This window comes from Cervus canadensis, chromosome 3 (assembly GCF_019320065.1).
Source record: "Cervus canadensis isolate Bull #8, Minnesota chromosome 3, ASM1932006v1, whole genome shotgun sequence".
Taxonomy (NCBI): Eukaryota; Metazoa; Chordata; class Mammalia; order Artiodactyla; family Cervidae; genus Cervus; species Cervus canadensis.
Genome location: NC_057388.1, coordinates 70,586,708 through 70,605,092, shown reverse-complemented (window position 1 = coordinate 70,605,092; position 18,385 = coordinate 70,586,708). Strand labels below are relative to the sequence as shown.

Sequence of the window (18,385 nt, the reverse complement as noted above, 5' to 3'; positions counted from 1 at the left end):
CTGTGATTGTCAGGCTCCCTCCCAGAGGACATGCACTTGGGTGGGAAGAGCTCGGGGGCCCCATAGACCCACCTCCTTCCCAGGAGCTCTATCTCAGGGAGGCGGGCTGGCATGGCAGAAAAGCCTTCTGGATTCAGCTCCCAGAAAGACTGAACAATAAAGTAAAAAGAAAAGTAATGACAAGACACCTAGTATGTACATGCATGCTAAGCTGCTTCAGCCATGTCTGACTCTTTGCGACCCTACGTACTGTAGCCCACCAGGCTCCTCTGTCCATGGGATTCTCCAGGCAAGAATACTGGAGTGGGTTGCCATGCCCTCCTCCAGAGAATCTTCCCAACCCAGGGATCAAAGCTATATCTCTTACATCTCCTACACTGGCAGGAGGGTTCTTTACCACCAGCGCCACCAGGAAATCCAGTGTGTACACGACATTACATTTACCCCAACAACCCAGGGAGGTCCTTTATACCAACCCCCCGAGTTCAGCAGCACTTCAGAGGAGCAAGATGTCTGTCCCAGGGTCACACAGAGAGGCAGGACCCAGGCCACAGTGTTCACTGCAGAGCCCACTCCCTTTTTACCCTGGCCCCAGGGTAAATAGGCTAGACCGTGCCATTTCCAGCAGCATCAGAAGACACAGAGAAGCTGATATCCTAAAAGTGCATGGGCCTGACAACAGACAGAACACATCAGAAACAACCAGTGAGGCCAAATGGAAGGAAGGAGGGAAACGCAGGGGTCGAGGGAGATCAGACAAGATCACTGTTGGCCAAAAGTCTTCGTCAGCTCCAGCCCGTTAATCCAACTTATCTTGGCAGTGAAACCTGAGAGCTGAGCCTGTCTGGACCCCACTAGAACATTATTAGTTGCAGAGCTGAGTTCAGCCCTGACAGGTTCTAGCTGGACACTGGCCAAGATTCCTGGTCACAAAGCCTCCCAGAGCCAAGGTCAGTGTGACAGCAGCTCCAATGCACGTAATCCCATCAGCACACGGCAGATCACAGGGCACAGTGCAGGCCCTGACCCTGGTGCCTTTGTGAAGACCTCACTGGGCAAGGGCCGCACTCACGTCCACCCACTGCTGCCCGCAGGGCCCAGAAGCAGGGGAGAAAACCTGGCCCTTCGGGGCACAACAAGCAGTCTAGGTAGAGGGGCTGTGTCCCAGACAGGCCTGCACATACCTCCCTGTGGGCTACACACAAAATCAGCGACTGGCGGATCCCCAGCAGGCCAGAGCTCAGAGGCTGCTTCTTCCACCTTCTGAAAGCAGCAGCTCTAACAAGAATCCAGCCCAGCAGCTGGGAGCTCATGCAAGCATGGCCATCACTCTGCAAGGCTGTAAGGGTCATCACTGTGATAACTGTGAAGTCACGGCAGAAATATGGGAAATGCTTAGGATAAGATATAGGTTTGAGAAAACCATCAGCATAAAAAGTCTATACATACACACCACACGTCTAACACTGTGGGCTAAGTCGCTTCAGTTGTATCCAACTCTTGTGACCCCATGAACTGTAGCCTGCCACGCTCCTCTGTCCACAGGATTCTTCAGGCAAGAATACTGGAGGGGGTTACCCATATCCTCTTCCAGGGGATCTTCCCCACCCAGGGATCAAACCATTGTCTCTTCTGTCTCCTGCATTAGCAGGTGGGTTCTTTACCACTAGCGCCACTTGGGAAGCCCAAACCTTGAACTCTTACAAAAACCAAGCCGGGAAGAGGAAGATGATCACGTATTTGTAAGTGTGAGAATGGGGGAACTTTTACAAATGTTTAAACATCATTTAAGTCATGATAGTTTTTCTAACAAGAAACATGTTCCATAAAAGTGCATTATGCTCTTACAGATGACCTATAGTTTGGACTTTTTGCATTTAAATGGGGGCAGGGAGGAGCAAAGAGCAAAAGAAGTCACTGTCTTGTTGCCTGTCACCCATCTCACCCAAAGTCTTCATCAGCCTGGCCAGCCCTCAGCCCAAAGACTTTCCTATTTGTTATGCTAAGAACCACCTTCCTCAGGGGCCTGTGCACAGCTGCCCCGCCCCTCCACAAGCCAGCAGGGCAGCTCAGGAGCCACTCAGGTGGGCGCCCTGGGGTCGGGTAGGCTCAGCCCCACACCCCTAAAAGCTGGGTGCACACTCGCTTCTCCTGCAGATCAAGGCCCACAGTCCCCCTATGTGACCTTCACTCCTGCCCCCCAATCACGTTGGCACGCCCCTCATCCTGGGCCACAGGATCTGCAGGGCTAAAATATCTTCAGGCTCCACAGTTCTCTGACCACTTAGCCCAGTAAGCTGTCCCTCCTCTGTGGTTGCACCCATGCACATTTCCTGTGTGCAGACTGAGCTCCCTGCCCAAGCCCCCATGGCCCCAAGGTGGCCAGCACTCATGAGACCTGCCACCCCCATTAGCGTGGAAGGCTAAGACTTTGACACAAGGTTCCTAGTTTCTGGAGCTGAATGCTGGTGTCCTCTTATTCCTCTGCCTTCCTCAATCCCTTCCCTCTTCTGGAAACACATAAGGCAGTTCCTGCCCAAGGCCTCTGCCCTCACTGACCCTCCAACCGATGGATCCTTCCCCAAGCACCCAGGATTCACTGACTCTGATATATCCTTCAGCCCATGATCTCCCTCCAAAGAAGCCCCACCAGAACACCCTGTAGAAAGCCCAGCACCCAGGGCCTGAACCCGGCCTGAGCCAGGAAGCCTCCGTAATATGGGACAATATAAGGATGAACCACCTCCTTTGAAGCCCAACCAACTCTGCAAATGCCCACACTGGAAACGATGCCAGCAATCCTGGTCCAATATGTTCCAGCACTGGGGGTAGGGCCTGCTAGTTGGCATTCCTGACTTGAGATGGTAAATACATTCTTAAAGGGTAAAAATTAACCAGCGTCCACCAGCATCCGGCCCTGCAGGCTCCATGTACTGATCAGGAGAGTTGCCTCCCAAAGGCACAGCCACCTTCATCGCCATTTCACCAAGGCTAAGCCAGAGCAGGGCCCAGGTCTGTGTTGTTCCTGAGGAAACCTGGAGTAAATGTACTCATACATCATAGGTTCTGGCATGCGGGTCCCAGACTGAACCATTTATCCAAATTAAAACCATTCTCCAGAAACAAAATCAGACCCTTTTAATTGAAAAATAAAACCAAGCAACCCTAAAGCCTCCTTTTTTTTTTTCCTTAATGAAAGACATTCTTCCTGCTTTCTCATTCCATTAATCACTGAGTTTATACAATCTGTCAAAATAGCTTGGTAAAAAGTCTTCTCTTCCTTTTCCTGCAGGCCTGGTTTTTCCCAGCAGGCGCCAACCCGGCCAGGAGTTCAGGCACGCCGGGTGAGCACCAAGAAGATTCAGCCAGCACGCTGTTTCTCAACTGCAATTTGACCTTATATTTCAAGGGACTTCCAAAAGCTTGTGTTCACTTCTAGGTATATACCCCAGAGAAGTGAGAGCAGGGAGCCAAACACATACCTACACACCCATGTTCAGGGAAGAGTTACTCGAAATAGCCAAAAGGTGAAAGTAACGCAAAGTGTCTACCCAAGGGAAACTGGATAAGGTGGTCTTTACGTACAATGAAATATCATTCCAGAAGGAAATCCCGGTACATCCTACAACATGGATGAAACCTAAGGACATTAAGTAAAGTGAAATAAGCCAGTCACAAAACACCAATATTGTATGATTCCACTTCCATAAGGCACCTAGGGCAGTAAAATTCATAGAAATGGAAAGCTGATGGGTTGTGGGAGAAGGAAAGAGGAGTTAGTGCTTACTGGGGATGGAGCTGGTTTTGCAAAATGAGAACAGCTCTGCATATGATGATTTCACAATATGAAAGTACCAGTGCCACTAATGGACACTTGAAAATGGTTATGTTATGTGCATTTTACCACGATCAAAAATAGTTTATGTTCTTTGACCTTAGAAGTCCTTCCAAGAACATGACTGGCCAGGATCTTGCCCAATCTCCATGCAAGAATGCACACAAGGCTGCAAGTGACCAGAGGACAAATAAATGGTCATCACGTACATACTGGGTTCTGTACTGTATGAATGAATTCATTTGTGTGAATGCAGAGTTAGTCACAAGTGGGGAAGTGCTTACACTGCCACACTGATGCTAACACGTATGATCTCAAGTTGGTAAACTTGAAAAACAGAACACACACAGCATACAAGAGGGTGAAAACACTTCTCCATGGGTGGCACTATTAGGCTACTTTTCCTGCATTTTTAACACTTCTCTGTTTTTTCCAAGTCTACAAAAAATATATTACACAAAAACTATTTTGTAGAAAAAGAGTCAAAAATTAATTTAGGAAACCAAGGCACATCCATTACCTGGGAACCCCCTCCCACCCCTGAGCAACATGGATGACAAATGTCCCCTCCCCTCCTAGGGCAGGACAAGAGAAAACATGCACCTAGCCAGCTGAGAGCCAGTCCTGCCTCACTCAGCCACCAGTGGACACAAGCAGAGGTGTGTCCCCTGTCCTCCACCCCCAGCCACTTCAGATCTTTCCAGAGAAGACAAACTGGAAACACACCTGGCCAAGATCTAAAGGAGACTCCCACATCCCCCACCACCTCCTCCAGTTATAACATAGGATTGCCCCCGACAGGGATCAGATAGGGACTCCAAGAATGCAGAAGTGATGTTTCAGCAGGAGCCCTGGGGTGGGGGCGGGGGGGTGGTGGGGAGTGACAATTCGGCAGAATGAGAGTAAGCGATGGCCCAAGAGTCAGCAAGCAGGAGGGACGCCCTGGGCCACACAGGAGACCCAGCAGTCAAACAAAACAGCACCCAGGAGGAGCGCTGGTGTGAGCCCCTCGGAGCGCAGTGACGTCCCCAGGCTGCAGGTGGGGAACCGAGAAGGCAGCCTCGGGACAAAGGGTGCCTTTTACCCCAGATCTGTGGCTGCCAGAGCCCGGCTCTCTCCTCCCAGCACGCTGCCTTCACCGTACCTTTGATGTGCGTCCAAAATCACCAGTGGTGAGGGGTGAGCACTCAGGAAACCTCTGAGAAAGGTGATGGATTACGAGCGGAGGAGAGTCAATGGAGCCCTTTTGTTCCCGCAGCCAGCGCCGCAGCCCCGTCGTCGGGGAGGAATGTGTACAGAACGCAGACGCCCCAGCTAATGGCCCAGCCTGGCCCTGGGGCGACATGCATGGCCAGATGAAGGCTGCTCCCCCACGCCCCGGGAGGCTCCACGAGGAGTGAGATGCAACGCAGAGCAGCTGTGGGCCACAGTCAGGAGGGAAGCGGATTCCCGAATCCTCCGGGGTGAAAAGCCCGGCTCCTGGGTTCCCGGGCCGCAGCCGCCTCTCCCTGGAAGAAGAGCGGAGCAGGCAAAGCCTTTGCCTCTGCCCCTCTCCAGAGCCTTAGCCGTCTTCCACCGGGGCGCCTATCTCATGAGTGTGTCTTTAAACCTTTGGGGTTTGTTGTTTATTACCAGTTTTGGAAAAGCTACACTCAAGAGGTACCAGGTCACACTGTGATGCTGCCACCCACTGGGACACAGTAAAAAGAGATGCGACCCTTCCCACCTGAGCTGAGACTCAGCCCACGGGTGCAAGCTGGTCGGGAGTGGCACCAACTGTCTGGAATGAGAATTCCCACAGATGTGCCCTCAATCTCAGAACAGAGCCAGGCCTGTACAAGGTGTACTAAGTGCGATCAACTCCCCCAAGGAGAAGAGGACGAGGAAGGCAGGCAGTTGGCCACATGCCACAGTCACAGCCCAGGGAGGAAGGAAGAGGGACGAAGGCTGTGTCCGAGGAAGCAGCTGTGGCTGGAACCCAGGCCAGCTGTGGACACTGGGCACCCGGGAGCTCAGGAGCTTCCGCCAGGCACTTGAGGCAGATTGAGAACCAGAGATCCCTGGGATCCACTTTGGGACCCTGCCCAACACCACACCAACCCCTCCTTACACATGCTCAGGCCCCTGTGACCAAAGGAACACTCACCTTCTGTGGGTGAGGGCCAGGCACAGGCTCTGTCCCCAGACAGACCTGAGTTCCAACCAGCCCCATGACACAGGCAGGTGACTTAAACTCGCTGAGTCGCAGTGTACATTCCGGAAAAAAAAGATAAAAATATTTTCCTGCAACGTTGGGTGAGGATCTATCTGATCGTGGAAAGTAAACACCCCCAGGTGCATGGGTGACCACACCATCAGAAGAAGGCATTAATCTTGCAAGGTTACTAGGCTGGGATCGGGGGAGGGGGGCGGCAGAACAGGAGGAGCAAAGCCTTCTCTCCCAGAGTTGGTGTCTCTGGGGAGCTCCCCCTTGGCACAATCAGGAAGTGCTCCACAAGAGGGAATTTTCGTTAAACATAAATTTTTCAGTAATTTAGCCCATTTGGGACCAAACATTAATACCAGAGCATTGCTTTCCTTTTTTAAAAAGTAACATAACTCTTTAAATGTCTAGGGGTCATTCTGATGACTATCTTCCCCTCATTGACACCGTAGGGCATTCTGACGTAGGGCATTCTGACGGCTCCCAACAGTGGCCCCAGGCGGTGGTCATCCTCACTGGCTCCTCCCTCCTACCTGGCAGAGGAGCCCCTAGCGAGGGTCTGGGGCAGCAGGTGGGAGACATTCGGCCTCCCTGCAAGAGGGACAGGCGCACAGTGGGGACCCCGAGTGTACACGGAGCAGGACAGAGAGGTGTCCCCGCAGGAGCGCCCAGTTCATGGATCTGCCGAGACACCTGGCTGACACACGCCAAAATGAAGGTGGGGGGGGTGGGTGGGGGCAGGTGCTCACCAAACACATTCTTGAAATTCAGAGTGCAATAGGAAGCTCCAGAAACCTGGAGGTTCTAGTTTGCTGCTTTTATGGGAAAAGGACAGACATGAAGGAGACAAGTGTTCCCACGCTGAGTCCACTTTTAACTACAGAGTGGCAAATCTGCCTGGTCTAAGGACTCAACATACTAGAAGATCCAAAACATCTTCTGAGCCTAAGAGAAGATAACTCACATTCAGCAGCACTTTGATCGATTTTTAACATCTAGGTGTTTTAAAAAGCAGTGAGGCAGCACGGAGAATACATCCCCGCAGTCGGACAGTCAGGGTTTGAATATTAGCTCCACATGGACATCCCTGGGAAGATCCGGTCACATCACACTGTCTCACACCTGCCTCTGCTTAGCCATGAGGGTTAACAGAAGTAACTCTTTCCATAGCTAGAGCAGTGCTCAGAACCTGGACAATAATGAAGACATGAAGATTCTAAAAACATTTGCTAACAGCCAGGAACAGGTAGTTATTCTGAGTTGACAAAATGCCTATTGAACAAACCGACTGGCCAGACCTCTTGTTATGAATCAATAGAGACAACTGCAAAGGATTCCAGGGGAACAGGGCCAGCCCTAGGTCACTGATGATCCCCCTAACTTACCGGGTCTCACAGGAAAGAGCCTAGGTTCAGGGTCTGCATACCTTCGGAACCCCACTGCTCTCCAGCTTCCGCTGCCAGCAGACCCTTCAAACCCAGCCTCAAAACAGTCCTTTCTAAGACAAAGCAGAACCAGGTAAGGAAGCCTCTCTACTCGGGGAGCTATGGGTGTACTGGGTGGCTGGGATACAAAGTAACTTTCTACCAGCTTGAGGCTGTTTCTCTAGCAGGAACACCCTGTACCTGGCCTCCATAAGAGTCTGAGGTGTGAGTGGAGGGGTCAGGGCAGGGTGTGGTTGGGAGACAAAAGGTTGTCCTCTAGCATGGTGGTGGTTTATGCCAGGCAATGGCACCCCACTCCAGTACTCTTGCCTGGAAAATCCCATGGACAGAGGAGCCTGGTAGGCTGCGGCTTATGGGGTCGCTAAGAGTCGGACTTGACTGAGCGACTTCACTTTCACTTTTCACTTTCACGCATTGGAGAAGGAAATGGCAACCCACTCCAGTGTTCTTGCCTGGAGACTCCCAGGGACGGGGGAGCCTGGTGGGCTGCCGTCTATGGGGTCACACAGAGTCGGACACGACTGACGTGACTTAGCAGCAGCAGCAGCAGACCCTAGAGAAGGAGTACTGCAGGCACAGAGAGCCAGAGGACTGGGTCTGATCTGGTCCCTAAACATTCTGCCCTTTAACAAACATACTCATCTGTAAAATAGGCCTTGGGCCTTGAGTACAAGCTGCCATTGCCACATGGTAGGTCAGAAATCTTTCCCCTCTCAGTCTTTCCCCTCTCTGTTCTTGCCTTGTGCCTTCTTCCCAGGCCATTTTTAATCCCATCAGTAATACCTCCTGCAGCCCAGGAACAGACTTTGACCTGGTGACATTTAGCTCCCAGGGTCACCTTTGCAAAAAAAATAGCTCCATTTAAAACCAAGAGGTGCCAAAGCTACATTTTTTTAAAAATCCAAGTCAATTTGCATCCAGGGGAGCTCCCGGAGGCTACTCCTTTTTCTATCATCTCCAGGGTTTGTAAAGAAATAATTCATCTGCTGCGGCTGCTGATAACTGTGACACCTCGGCTGAGAAATTTGCTGTCAGGACATGCATCCACTTGACAGACAAGCAGCAGCAACTTCAGGGCCCTGGAATTTCACTGTCCTGGACAAACCATGGGCTTCACCCCCACATTGATTGAGCAACAACTTGGGCAAGATATTTAGCCTTTCTTTGCCTCACAGTTTGCACATCTGTAAGATGGAGCAATTATCCCAGCTCCCTCCAAAGGTTGTTATTTGAGCAAATGCAATGCATATATGCAAAGCATTTAGCACAGCAAATATGTAGGATTTACTACGACCATGCTGTTACTTTGCCTCTGGGGTCACTATTACTTTGTAAAATTAAGAAGATTACTATTACTTTGTCTTTGAGGTCAGGAGTCTGGCCTTCTGCCAGTTCCCACAGTCTGCTCCCAGTGCACAGAGTTCCCCCCATTCCCTGCAGACTGGCCAAGCCCCGTCTCTCCTCCAGCTGCAGCCACTCCCTCGCCCCTCCAGGCCTCTGCACAGAAATGCCTTTCTTAATACTTGGTGATTGATTTGCAAATATAACCTCCCAGGCCCTAAAGAGGGGAAGAATCACAAGGACAGAAACATCTCTTTCAAAAGGCAATGAACTAAAGCACTTCAAAAAAATAGTATCCACTGACCACATATACCAAAATGCCAAGATGGTTAGTTCTGAAGGTCTAAGTGACATCGATGCAATGATAATTTTCAATCAAATTTTCAGTATATTTAGAGTCCTCCATGATCATGGGTTCACGTTACAGAGAGAGACAATTGGGGGGAGGGGGAACTGCCAGCAGATCAAAGCGTGTGAAGGACAGGGACACCCTAGGGGTCTGGGGGTGCTTCTAAGTGGGCAGTGACCTCCTTCAACAGTGGTCTCCGCAGGCCCCACATCCCATAGGCTTTTATTTTTTTTAACCAGCGCTGTCTCAAGAATTGGAGTGGAGCTCTTCAGCCCCTTCCCGCCACACAGATTTTCAAATCAGTTCAAGCAAACGACCCCGGCTCATTTATCAGACCCCGACGGCGCCCACCGAGTCCCAGACCCTCCCTCTTCCTGCCTGTCAGCTACAGCGCCGGCGTGCCAGCAGGCACGTGCCACAGGTGGCCTCGGCCACGCACGCCCCCGGCCTGGTTCCCGCTCCTTCAGAAGTGAGGAAGGAAGCACCAAGGGACCCCCCGCTTCCAGCCCAACACAGGGAAAGGGAAAGAGAGACGCACCGGAAAGCCTGCTTGCAACGAGCGGGAGAAGGGTCCTGAGCCTTCCCATTGCAGCTCCAAGCTCGGCTCTCCGCTGCGGAGTGTCGGGACGCGTCCTAGAGAGCGAAGTTCACCCGGGCGCCGCCGCAACTGTGCCGCTCTGGCCCGCGGACCCCCGATCGAGCTGGCCTGCTCCCCGGCTGCATCCGCCCGCCCCAGCGCTGTCCCCGCGCCCCAGTCCCCAAACCGCGTCCGGGACCCTGGCCGAGCCCTCCCGCGCCCTCGCCGCGTTCACCCGCCTCCGTCCCTTAAGTCCTGCTCCCTGGTACCCCGGATCCCGGCCGAGTTCTCGGTCCCCGCTCGCCCCAGCTCAGGTCCCCATGCGCGCGGAACTCCGTTCGCTCGCGCGCCCCAAGCCCCTGGAGCGGACGCTGGCGCCAGCTCGAAACAAAGAGGTTGGCGGTGCGCCCCCCGCTCCAGTACCTGGACGAGCGGCGGCGCGGTCGGTCCCGCGGGGCGATGGCCGCAGCAGGCAGGGCTCCGAACAGCGCGAGCAGTGCGCGGGCGGGCCCGTCCTCCTGGCTCGCGGCCGCGCCCGCCGCAGGGCCCCCTCGAGGCGGCACGGGCAATCGCCGCCGCCGCGCCCTGGCCGGCCGGTCACCTGGCCTCCTCGCCCTAACAATGCGGCGCGTTCCAGGCGCGCCCCGGGCCCCGTGCGCCTCTGGGACCTCCCTAAGTTGGCCAGGTGGAACCGGGAATTATTAGACCCGTTGAGCAGCCCAGATTCAAAGTGTTCAGGGGGCTGGTGGGTCCCGGATGGGCAAACGATTTCCTGATTCCTGCACAACTAGTTCATTTTCTTCGTTCATTCATTCATTCGGCACTGTTAAGTATTGTGCGTAAGAAAGCAAAATCTCGCTGCCTGCCTGTAACTCACAGAAGTAAGCTACCGGGAGTAATGCAGACATAAAGCAAAAAGGCAGAGGCAGAGGAAACCCAAGATGCTTTGGAAGCCCTGGAAAGTCCGACCAGTGGAGGGAAGGAGTGGGGAAAGATTTTAGAAATCACCTCTTCTTAAAATAAGGAGAAGAAAATGGCAACCCACTCCAGTATTCTTGCCTAGAGAATCCCGTGGACAGAGGAGCCTGGTGAGCTGCTATCCATAGGATGGCACAGAGTCGGACACAACTGAAGCGACTTAGCATGCATACATGCATTAGAGAAGGAAATGGCAACCCACTCCAGTATTCTTGCCTGGAGAATCCCAGGGACAGAGGAGGCTGGTGGGCTGCCGTCTATGGGGTCGCACAGAGTCGACCTAGCAGCAGCAGCAGCTTCTTAAAATGAAAGGGGAGAAATGATCAGGCCAGGAGTGGACAAGAAGAAGGGTGCAGACAGAGGATCCAGAGCAGGAAACACAGATAGATGCCAACACCCCCAAGACAGAGACGGCCCCTCATCACTCCCTCGGCCTTAGCTTCCCTATTGGTGAAATGTGGGGAGTGGACTTCATGCTCTTGAAGACCCCTTGTAAGACATATGCCCATGTGCAGAATTAGAAGTGCTATTCCCCCTGTACAAAAGAATAGTTTCATCAGCACTTTATCTTGTGAACACACAAAGCACCTGACACAAAGAAGACTTTCTGGGAAGGTACTCCACTCTACATCCTGCAGAAGCTACTTAAGATTGTATCTGTCACTCCGACCAAATGTTCTTGGACTCCCACCTGAAAAAGTGGGCGTATCTCAGAGTGCAATTACCAGGAACTGTCTGTGATTCAGGAATGAAGCACCTTAATCTACCCTGGCCTTTTGGGTTCAGCTCTGCCCATCCTGCCCATGCACAGAGCAGAAAAACACAGCTTGTCAGGACCAGTGGAGAGACTCAGCAAGAAAATCATCCATGAATGGACTTCTTTCAAAGTCGCCAGCTGGGACTTCCCTGGTGGCCCAGTGATTAGGAATCCGCCTGCCAGGGCCTCTCTCCCATAGAGCTGTAAGTGAAACTGTTAGTAGTTCGGTCGTGACTCTTTGAGATCCTGTGGACTGTAGCCTGCCAGGCTCCTCTGCTCATAGAATTCTCCAGACAAGAATACTGGAGTGGGTAGGCAGTAGTCTCTCTTCTCCAGGAGACCTTCCCCACCCAGGGATCGAACCCAGGTCTCCTGTGTTGCAGGCGGATTCTTTATCATCTGGGCCACCAGGGAAGCATAGAGCTGCAGGAGGTCCCTTTTCTCCTCAGCCAGGACTGGAGGACAAAATCAGCCCTTGAGGGTCCTTGTTGTTGGGGCCACCATGAGCTGGGAAGCTGTGTTTTCCTACCCCAGACATTTGTAGAAAAGAAAAAAAAAGAAGAATCTGCCTGCCAAGCACAGGCTCGACCCTTAGTCCAAAAAGATCCCATACACCATGGCTCAACTAAGCCTGTACACCACAAGTACTGAGCCCGCACTCTAGAGCCCGAAAGCTACTGAAGCCCGTGCACTTGGAACCCATGCTCCACAACAAGAGAAGTCACCGCAATGAGATGCCTGCACAGTGCTACTAGAGAATAGCCACCACTCATCACAACTAGAAGAAGAACCAGCGCAGCCAAAAATAAATAAAGTAGCCAGTCATCAAAAATTCTGTGGCCCTGGATCCAAAGTAAGCTTGTCCAGGGAGGAGACACAGCAGACCTCTTGTTTTATCCCTGAGGACCAAGGCCAGGTCTGCTCAAATTCTACTCCCATCATTCACCATCTCTTCAGAAGGATTTGACCAATTCCTCAAGAGATAAGAATGCCTTCCTCAGTGATCAATGCAAAGAAATAGAGGAAAACAACAGAATGGGAAAGACTAGAGATCTCTTCAAGAAAATTAGAGATACCAAGGGAACATTTCATGCAAAGATGGGCACAATAAAGGACAGAAATGGTATGGACCTAACAGAAGCAGAAGATATTAAGAAGAGGTGGCAAGAATACACAGAAGAACTATACAAAAAAGATCTTCATGACTCAGATAATCACGATAGTGTGATCACTCACCTAGAGCCAGACATCCTGGAATGAGAACTCAAGTGGGCCTTAGGAAGCATCACTGTGAACAAAGCTAGTGGAGGTGATGGAATTACAGTTGAGCTATTTCAAATCCTGAAAGTGCTGCACTCAATATGCCAGCAAATTTGGAAAACTCAGCAGTGGCCACAGGACTGTAGAAGATCGGTCTTCTTTCCATTCCCAAAGAAACACAGTGCCAAAGAGTGCTCAAACTACCACACAATTGCACTCATCTCACACGCTAGCAAAGTAATGCTCAAAATTCTCCAAGGCAGGCTTCAACAGTACGTGAACTATGAACTTCCAGATGTTCAAGCTGGATTTAGAAAAGGCAGAGGAACCAGAGATCAAATTGCCAACATCTGTTGGATTATCGAGAAAGCAAGAGTTCCAGAAAAACATCTACTTCTGCTTTATTGATTATGCCAAAGCCTTTGACTGTGTGGATCACAGCAAACTGTGGAAAATTCTTCAAGAGATGGGAATACCAGACCACCTGACCAGCCTCCTGAGAAATCTGTATGCAGGTCAAGAAGCAACAGTTAGAACTGGACATGGAACAGACTGGTTCCAAATCGGGAAAGGAGTACGTCAAGCCTGTATATTGTCACCCTGCTTATTGAACTTATATGCATAGTACATCAAGAGAATTGCTGGCCTGGATGAAGCACAAGCTGGAATCAAGATTGCCGGGAGAAATATCAGTAACCTCAGAGATGCAGATGTCACCACCCTTATGGCAGAAAGCAAAGAACTAAAGAGCCTCTTAATGAAAGTGAAAGAGGAAAGTGAAAAAGTTGGCTTAAAATTTAACATTCAGAAAACTAAGATCATGGCATCCGGTCCCATCACTTCATGGGAAATAGATGGGGCAACAATGTAAACAGTGACACAATTTATTTTCTTGGGCTCTAAAATGACTGCAGATGGTGACTGCAGCCATGAAATAAAAAGACACTTCCTCCTTCGAAGAAAAGTTATGACCAACCTAGACAGCATAGTAAAAAGCAGAGACATTACTTTGCCAACAAAGGTCCGTCTAGTCAAAGCTATAATTTTTCTAGTAGTCATGTATGGATGTGAGAGTTGGACTATAAAGAAAGCTGAGTGCCAAAGAACTGATGCTTTTGAACTGTGGTGTTGGAGAAGACCCTTGAGAGTCCCTTGAACAGCAAGGATATCCAACTGGTCCATCCTAAAAGAAATCAGTCCTGAATATTCATTGGAAGGACTGATGCTGAAACTGAAGCTCCAATACTTTGGCCACCTGATGCAAAGAACTGACTCATTGGAAAAGACCCTGATGCTGGGAAGGATTGAAGTCAGGAGGAAAAGGGGACAACAGAGGTTGAGATGGTTGGATGGCATCACCGACTCAATGGACGTGAGTTTGAGTAAGCTCTGGTAGTTGGTGATGGACAGGGAAGCCTGGCGTGCTGCAGTCCATGTGGTCGCAAAGAGTCGGACACCACTGAGCAACTAAACTGAACTGAACTGCACTGCTCTGATTTCTCAAGAAGTCAAAATCACTGGACTCTCATTCCCAGCTGAGCAAGGCATTCATTCCCTGAGGCAAAAGCTTCCTGAGCCCTGAGCCCCACGCCTGGGAAACAGAGCAGGCATTTTCCCTACCCTCTAGGACACCTCAGCCCAAGAGGTAACAGGATGAAACAGGAGGTGTAGAGGGAAAGAGCCTCAGGGGAGGTGGGGAGGTCACAGCCAGCTGACCCCTAAATGGGAAAGAGGCAGGTAATATTACTATCTGTCTCCTTTTACTGATAGGCTAAACTCATGGGTAACTTGCCCGAGGTCACTCTCGGGTCAACTACAGAATATGATAAGGATCCAGGACGATCAAGCCAACAAGCTACCCTAATTTTGTTTTTCCAAATACTCTGCTCATCCATCTAGCTCAAATGTACTGAGCTGTGTCTTTGCTTAAATGTCTCTCCCAGTAGGATCCCTGGGGTGGGGGGCAGAGGGTGATGGTGGTGATGAGAGCCAACAAGTCTATCTTGCATCTTTGCATCACAAAATCTAGCACAACATCAAGGCCATACTAGCTGAATGACTACATGAATCTGGTATTGCAATATGAGGTATTGAGGTATCATGAGGTATTGCAATATCCAGTATCCACTTGTAGGAGCTGGGTTGGTAAGTTTGCCCAAGATTCCACAGCTAGGGCTTCCCTGGTGGCCTAGTGGTTAAGAAACTGTCTACCAACACAGGTGACATGGGTTCGATCCCTGGTTCGGGAAGATCCCACATGCCAAGGAGCAACTAAGCCTGTGCACAGCAATGAAGACCCAGCACAGCCAAAAATAAATATATAAAGGCTTAGAAAAAAAAAAAATTCCACGTCTAAGAAGCTGGGATTCACCTGTGTTTCTGGGACCATGGTGACTTAGACACCCATTCATGCAGTCCGTCCTCACACCTACTGTGTCTTTGGAAGGTAGAAGACACCCTGGACCTGGTGTCCTCTTGTATTCTCTGCTAACCCATGCATCTGGCTCCTTGATTCACCGAAGTACAGACTCCACACCTGGCCCAGAGGCTCCTAAGGGGTGGCCCATGCCCCATGAGGCTGTCCTGAGTCTAGGGACTCTGAATTTCACAGACTGACCTTTTGAATTCCCAAGAATTTAAACAAAAACAAGGCATGTAGCAATTATCTAAAAGGGAGTGCACATTTTTTCCCATCCTTACCCATCCAAAAATATCTCAAATCTGAAAACAAAAGTCTCAAACCAATTTAGAGGAGGGAAAAGCAGGCATATGCCAAGAGTGGCAGTTCCCTTCCCAGCACTCCACGGCTGGCCAAGAAGCACTGATACCTCTGTCCCCTCAACCCCTCTGCAGCTTCACTCTGGTTCTTCTAAGCCAGGAGTTCTGAAAGAACTTTTTAGAAACTTGTCATTGCCATAAAGATGGTCTTGGCCATGGCAAAAGTCTGATACATTCTTGTCGTTAGATCAAAGGTAACACATGAGCAATGACGTGGATTTTTTTTTTTTTAATTCCTTTGTCCTGAAAGTTGATATTATCCAAAGAGACCCTGAAAGGGGCAGTGGGAAACATTATACAAGATATAGTTGCCTGGCTCCACAGTGCTGTGAGGAACGGGTAGAGCAGGAGTGGGAGCACGTGCCTCAAGATACCGTGTCCCTCTAGACCCCCCGGGACCATCACCCTCTCCTCCCTTTCCTTCTCCCCCTCAACACACACAATTCAATGCCTTGCCTTTTCTATACCCCAGAACCTTTTGCAAGTATATGGAACCTTGGTACTCTCTCCCTGAAAATGCACAGACACACCAGCTTCTGCAAGGTGGGCTCCAGGAACACACTGTCTGGACACAAATTAACCCTCTGTGCTGCTGGCCCCACCCGGTCCCGGGGAAGTGGGATCCTAGATGGTCACGATCAGGGATCAGGATTGGGGATCATGCCCTGGGAAGTGACAGGAGGGCAGGTGACATGGAAGCGTGGTGCCCTGACCCACCCCAGGGAGTGCTGGGAATTTCCTGGGGCCACAAGAGTCGGGCTTGGTTGTGAGCCACTCCCAAAGCAGGGGCGACCTCAGACAAGGCCAGCTTTTGAAGCTTCAGATATCCCCAAAGGAGGCTGATGGCTGAGTGTTGCTTCCCAGTGGCCAGGTCAATGAATGTTCACTGGGGAGGGATCTGAGTCACTATTGCAGGGCCAACTATACTCCCTTGGGATGCTCTTTGCCCCAGAGCTGTACCCAGCACTGGAACCACCCCAGGAAGAACTGACTGATCTCTGGGCTCTCTCTCCATATTGAGAACAGAAGGACTGCCCATCTTCTTTGTGCCCCAGGAGCAGCCTGCTGATCGAACCCTACTGGGCTCCATCCTGAGGGTACTGGGGGTGCCTTCCCTTCCCCAGTGACAAGCAGGCCTCACTGGGAAAAGCAGAGGTCCTGTGCGCTCCTTTCTATTGGTTCCCTGGAGTGGCACTTGGAGTAGCAGCCCAGGAAACCCACAGCAAAGAACATCAGGACAAATGTGATGAGAGCAGAGAGGAAAGATAGACTGTCCTAAGCAGACGTGATCAGGATGTGTGTGATATGAAAATCTGGTGCAAGTCAATGCCCCAGTCGTGGGGTTTTCTACCTCTACAGCCAAGCTCACTCTTAACAGAATCAGGATACACAGATCCATCTGCATGCTCTTCTCAAGATGTCTGGAGCAAAGAGGAGATAACAGTCCCCTCAAGGAGGAGCGAGTAGACTTGTCCTCCCCTCCTCATTGTTATCTTTGACCACCATCACCTCCGCCTCCCCAGTCTTCAACTTACACATCTGGTCGGCTGGCGACCCTTAACCAGGAAGTCATTCCCCCCAACTGAAGCAGAGACCCTGTGACCTTTGGCGCTCCCTCCTGCATTTTAGCTGGACTGACTGCTAGTTCCTTGTGTTCAGGGACTCCATCTCGCAGCTCTGCATCCCTATCAGATGTAGGGGGACATGGCTGGTTCTAAAACTGGGGTAGGAAGCCTATGAGGTGAGCTGCAGGACAGAGAACAAAATGTGAGCTCAGAGAACAAAAGGATCAAGGCCACCCATCAAAGGAACACAGCAGAGGGATCAACTCGAAATGGTTCCCAGTGACCAAACCTGAGCAATTTGAGCAAAAAAATAAACAAACACTATAGCTTTGGGCTGTAATTTAAAATGTAAAATTAAATGCCCATGATTCCATTACTGATTGAATGAATAAATGGGGAGAATAGGCAAAACTCCCTTACAGAAAAATTCCAAATAATTTTTGTAGATAGCTGCAACACATGCAATGGGTACCACCCCTAGCGTGTGGGTCGTGCTTAGCACTTCCTTCCAAAGAGTCAAGTGTGAAGGAGTAACTCTACAGTGGAGAAACTTGACTGACGTGACCTCAGCCAGGTGATCAAGGTCACCAGTGATGAGTCACGTTGAGAGTGTGTGCCCTTGACGTGATGGGGTGAGAATGGCACCCCAAGATCTTTCTCCCAATAACCAAGAATCCCTGCCTGACTGTGAGTGAGCATCAGACACATCTCGACCTGACCTCAAAACTCTCCAGGTCAACAAGAACAGGAAGTTTGAGAAACTGTCACAGCAAGGAAGCCTGAGGGAACACGATGATTAAATGTCACAGGGTGTTCTGGATAGGATCCTGGCACAGAGAAAGAATAGTACAGAACATTCAGAGGTGTGGCCTCCGGGTAAGCTGCTGATCGAGTTAAGAATAATGCCCCCAGTACCGGTTCTTTAGCTGTGACCATGTGGCATGCTGACGTAAGATGTCAAGGACTGGAAAAACTGGGGTGAGGGGACCAAATGGAACTCTGTACAGTCCTTGCAACTTTTCTGTAAATCTAAAACAATTCCCAAATAAAATGTCTATTTTTTTAAAAAATGCCACTGAAGCTATAGGAAGCAAATGGCTTCTTTACAGATGGCAGCAGAACTGTACTTCCCCGTCTGCAAATATCCTAGTGGAAAGCTGTCACAATGGATGGTCCCTCTGTGTCTTAGAATAACCCAAGCATGCTAAGTCATCGTGTCCAACTCTTGCAGTCCTATAGACTGTAGTTCACCAGGTTCCTCTATCATGGGATTTTTCCAGGCAAGAATACTGGTGTG

At 50.6% G+C, this 18,385-nt stretch overlaps 1 protein-coding gene and 1 non-coding gene across 3 annotated transcripts in view; one reads left to right on the top strand and one right to left on the bottom strand.

The window, feature by feature from the left end:
* Positions 1 to 10,313, bottom strand: part of TNS3 (tensin 3) — a 219,415-nt gene extending 209,102 nt beyond the window's left edge. The window contains exon 1 of one of the 2 annotated variants that reach the window (XM_043463431.1): positions 10,174 to 10,313. The gene's annotated coding sequence lies outside the window, so the exon portion shown is untranslated. Of the gene's footprint in view, positions 1 to 9,711; positions 9,913 to 10,173 lie in introns of those variants that run through there. The other variant, XM_043463429.1, reaches the window with a different exon arrangement.
* Positions 10,314 to 11,887: 1,574 nt separating this feature from the next.
* Positions 11,888 to 12,025, top strand: LOC122439016. Its single transcript, XR_006268757.1, has one exon.
* Positions 12,026 to 18,385: the final 6,360 nt, after the last annotated feature.